At 49.0% G+C, this 4890-nt stretch overlaps 1 non-coding gene across 1 annotated transcript; it reads right to left on the reverse strand.

Moving 5' to 3' along the window:
- Positions 1–3817: 3817 nt before the first annotated feature.
- TRNAA-AGC lies at positions 3818–3889 on the reverse strand. The gene has a single exon. It is a non-coding gene; the product is annotated as a tRNA-Ala (tRNA).
- Between the last annotated feature and the right edge of the window lie 1001 nt (positions 3890–4890).

Here is a 4890-nt window from a genome sequence, read left to right on the forward strand (position 1 = left end):
CTACCAGAAGTTAGCATTAATCCTTCCCGTGTCTGAACTCCAAATTGTTATCCCCGATTGGATCAGCAAATGTATGCTAAGCTACAGTGATCAGCAGAACTCACTGTAGAAGAGGCTGGTTCTGTAGTGTATGGAAGAACGGTCCACGTTGCGAGAAGACACTCACTGGTGCCTGAAAGGGCCATCAAGTTGCAGCGGACTTTTGGTGACCCCGTAGGGTTTTCAAGGCAAGAGACATTCCTAGGTGGTTTGCCACTGCCTGCCTCTGCGTGGCAACCGTGGACCTCCTTGGTGGCCCCCCCATCCAAGTACTAACCAGGACTTTTGCTTACCTTCCATGATCTGAGGAGATTTAGCCAGGCCGGAACACCCAAGTCAAGCCAAGAAATGAATAGAGATGGTTGGTCACTGCCTGCCTCTGCATTGCAACCCAACTTCCTTGGCGTTCACCTATACAAATACTAACCTGGACGAACTTTGTTTAGCTTCAGAAATCTGAGGAGACTCGGCTAGCCTGGGCCACCCAAGTCGAGCCAAGAAATGAACAGAAATGGTTTGCCACTGCCTGCCTCTGCACAGCAACCCTAGACTTCCTTGGTGGTCTCCCATCGAAATACTAACCAGGACCAACTGTGCGTAGCTTCCAAGATCTGAGAAGATTTGGCCATCCTGGACCACCGAGGTCAAAACAAGAAATGAGCAGAGGTGGTTGGCCATTGCCTGCCTCTGCACAGTGACCCTTTACTTCCTTGGTGGTCTCCCATCCAAGTACCAACTGGCACTGGCCTTGCTTAGCTTCCAAGATCGGATGAGGTCAAGCTCGGCCGTGCAGTCCAGTCAGGTTCCTTTCACAACTGGTGGTGGAAACGACAGTCAAGTTGCAGCTGACCTATGGCAAGCCCACAGGGGTTTCAAGACAAGAGGCATTCAGAGGTGGTTGGCCCTTGCCTCCCTCTGTGTAGCAACCCTGGACTTCCTCAGCGATCTCCTAACCAAGCCCTAACCAGGGTCGACCCAGCTTAGCTTCCAAGATCTGATCAGGTCAGGTTTTCAAACAGAGGCTCGATGACCATCTGTCAGCAATGCTGATTCCGTGAACTTCAGCAGATCCTGAGAGGGAGGGCAGGAAGGGCTGCCTCAGGGCTGAGTTCTCGTGGCCCTTTCTCACATGCCCACAGAAATGCCGATTGGCAGTTTGTGGTCAGGAAGGAATTTTCCTCCAGGCCAGTTCGGCCAGGGATCCCGGAGGGGTTTTTTTTTTTGCCATCTTCTGGGCATGGAGCAGGGGCCACTGGACCATGTGGGGGAGGTATCTGTGAATTTCCCGCATTGTGCAGGGGGTTGGACTAGATGACCCTGGAGGTCCCTTCCGACTCAACGATTCTCTGATTCTAGCTTGGGCCATTCAGGTCCGGGCCTCTTTTAACTTACAGAGATGAGACAAATTCCTTCCCTTCCCCACTGTGTACTTCTCTCCCCTCCGGCGGGGAGGGCGGGGTAAGAATTGAACAAGTAAATAATAAATAAATTTGTTTTGGGGATAAGTACATTAAAGACATTAAAGTACACTAGAGACATGAAAGATCTGTTCAAACATTGCCTTCTCTATATCTAAAACAGAGCCCCCCAAAGCACTGAAAAGAAAAACAATACATAATTCAAATGCCACCCATCCAGTCGGAAGCGGCGAACCAAATTGAAATAAAGTAACCAGCTCGCTGATAAAGCCTAATCAATATGCCGATTTTTTCCCTGCATGTCAGACTACGAATGCAGAACAAACTCGGTTAAAATGCACATCCTGGGACCGCGGAACATCTGGAACGGCTCATATATTCATGCAGGCTGTGGTTTAGATTTGGAAACGCTGTTCAAACAAGTGTGTTGAGACACAGACACTCGACTGTATAGATACGTCTACTTAAAAAAAGCATCATTGTTAACATGGGTTCTTGAATGGCGGCCAATGTTTTGCCAACTGGGGACACAGTGCGCATTGTTGGCACATGTTACGAACGCTTTCCCTGAAAAGGGAACTTCCCTTCCCCATGTTCATTCAAAGGTTAGGTCTGGGTCTGATTCCAAGAAGAAGAAGAAGAAGAAGAAGAAGAAGAAGAAGAAGAAGAAGAAGAAGAAGAAGAAGAAGAAGAAGAAGAAGAAGAAGAAGAAGAAGAAGAGTTGGTTTTATACCTTGCCCTTCACTGCCCAAAGGTGTCTCAGAGCGGCTTACAATCCCTTTCTCTTCCCCTCCCCACAACAGACACATTGTGAGGTAGGTGGGGCTGAGAGAGCTCTCTCAAGAACTGCCCTTCAGAGAACAGCTCTGAAAGAATTTATGACTGACCCAAGGTCACCCCAGCAGCTGCATGTGGAGGAGTGGGGAATCAAACCCAGTTCTCCCAGATTACATCATGATGCGAGTAGATAAATCGGGTACCTGCCTTAGCTAGCAGGGAGCACCCTTCCCCATTAAGGGGGTGGAACATCAGTGGCGAGTGAAGAACTTTGATGGCGAGCGGCGAAAAATGGCGATCGAGCACAACATCAGTGAGCTGTGACCAGATGTCGGCAGGCGGAGCCAGGAGACGCAGGGGAGCGTGAGGTGCAGGCGCAGGCAGACCCACGATGGATGGAGCCAAGGCCGCGCCGATATGAGCCGTGCACCGAATGGACCTACCAGCTGACACCGAGGATCGCAAGAAGGAGAACGGAACAAAAGCGCCGAGCCAGCAATAGCCAGCAGCCGAACCAGGAGTGAGAAGTACAACAACTCCTTCCACAGGGTGCCGGTAGGGTAGTCCCCACCCCGATTGAAATGTGGCCATAGACAGTGGGGAATTTCAGACAGGTGCTATGTCCCAGTAGGGAACCGATTCTCAACCGGGTTGTGGTCTGTCATTTCAGACAGAACCCGGTTAGGAATCGGTTCCCTACCGGGATCTAAGTGGCATTTCAGACACAGAAGCCTCTCTTCCGTATAGGAACCGGGAGGGAAGCGATTTACCTGTCAACTGCTTCCGAGGAGTCTCCCGTTCCCTCTCCCGGTTCCGATACGCTTGTTTCCTGCCTTTTTTCGCCCGCGCGGGCTTTTTTTTTTTTTTTTTTTTACTTTTGTTTTTTAGACTTTACGAAGCGGTGCATGTGTGAAACGCCAAACCGCTTGTGAATCGGCTCCTTTCCGGTAGGGGCAAGCCGTGTGTGAAACAGCAGCCCTGTACCGGTTCATCTGGAAACGGAAGACTCCCGGTTTGAAACAGGGAGAAAACTGGTAATGTGAAATTCCCCAGGGTTAATTAAGAATACTGTAAGCCGCTCAGAGACCCATGGGGAGGTTCGAGCGGGATAGAAACCGAAATAATAAATAAATAAATAAATAAATTAGAGTCTGCACTATTAACCACTACACCAAACTGGCTCTCTGTATTCTGGAGTGCCTTGAACTGATGGGCATTCTTTAATTCCTTTAATTTAAGGGTTTTTTTTTTTTGTTTTTTTTTAAAAACACCCTCAGTTCTTTGTATGGGCAATTCCCACACAGGATGTTTCATGGACCTCAGCAACAGGGATCAGGTGACCAATAGGGTCTTCTTGAGCCAATAAAAGACATCCAAAAATCTTTGTTTGAATAGCCTTTTGAAGGGTATAAATCCAACTCTTCTTCTTCTTCTTCTTCTTCTTCTTCTTCTTCTTCTTCTTCTTCTTCTTCTTCAAGTTGTGGTCTATCTCACAAAAACACATGAAGCTGCCTTATACAGAATCAGACCTTTGGTCCATCAGACAGAGGTCTTTCACATCACCTACTTTCAGATATTTTAACTGGAGACACCAGGGATTGAACCTGGGACCTTCTGTGTGCTAAGCAGATACTCTACCACTGAGCCACAGCACCTATTCATCCAGAGTCCTTCAAGTATTTCCAGTTCTAGGCATAGCCCCTTCTCTTCACCTTTGAAAATCTGCATAGTGGAGGAGGAGGAGGAGGAGGAGATGATTGGATTTATACCCTTCCCTTCACTCAGTGTCTCAGAGCAGCTTACAATCTCCTTTCCCTTCCTCTCTCCACTGTGGAGTAGGTGGGGCTGAGAGGGCTCTTTCGAGGACTGCTCTTGAGACAACAGCCCTGAGACAACTCGTGACTGACCCAAGGTCACACCAGCAGCTGCATGTGGAGGAGTGGGGAATCAATCCCAGTTTTCCAGATCAGAGTTCGCCGCTCTTAACCACTACTGGAAAGCCAAACTGCCACGTCTCAGTAAAAGAGAGGACCCCCCCCCCCCAAGGTAAAGATTCATGGCACGGCCTAGAATTGGACTTTGACAGAGGAATTGCTGAGGCAGGGAGGACAGCCTTTAACCATTAATGGGGAAATTAAAACATACAGTTTGGCAAAACGGCACAGGCCCAGGGCAGGAGGGAGCTGTGTTGCTTGTCGTGAATGGCAATCGCTAGCCGAGGCCCACGTATCGCTACATTGTGCATGGCAATCCAACAGCAATGCACTCTTTCTCTGGGGAACTGGGGTGTAATATTGCCATTTGAGAGCTGTGAAAATGCAATATCCCGGGAACAGGAACATAGCACTGAGGGAAGGCATGCAGACAGAGCGCAACAGACGGTGTGTGTGTTTTTTGTGTGTGTGCAAGTGTGTGTGAGAGTGTGGAGCCCTGGTATATGGAAAGCTCCTTAGGGCATATTCAAACTCGGGGGTTTAAAGCAGCTCGGCTCTGTCTTCGCAGAGAACCTTGGAAATCATACCTCTCAGGGCGGGAGGGGAGGAGTTCTCAGCACCACACCAAACAATCTTGACGGAAGCTGGAACAGTAGATGTGGTATGAGGGCTCAACTATATACAACATGCAGGGCCATAGCCAGAAAATTCTGGGAGAAGGA

This window comes from Gekko japonicus, unplaced genomic scaffold (assembly GCF_001447785.1).
Source record: "Gekko japonicus isolate JY-2015 unplaced genomic scaffold, Gekko_japonicus_V1.1 scaffold3323, whole genome shotgun sequence".
NCBI lineage: Eukaryota > Metazoa > Chordata > Lepidosauria > Squamata > Gekkonidae > Gekko > Gekko japonicus.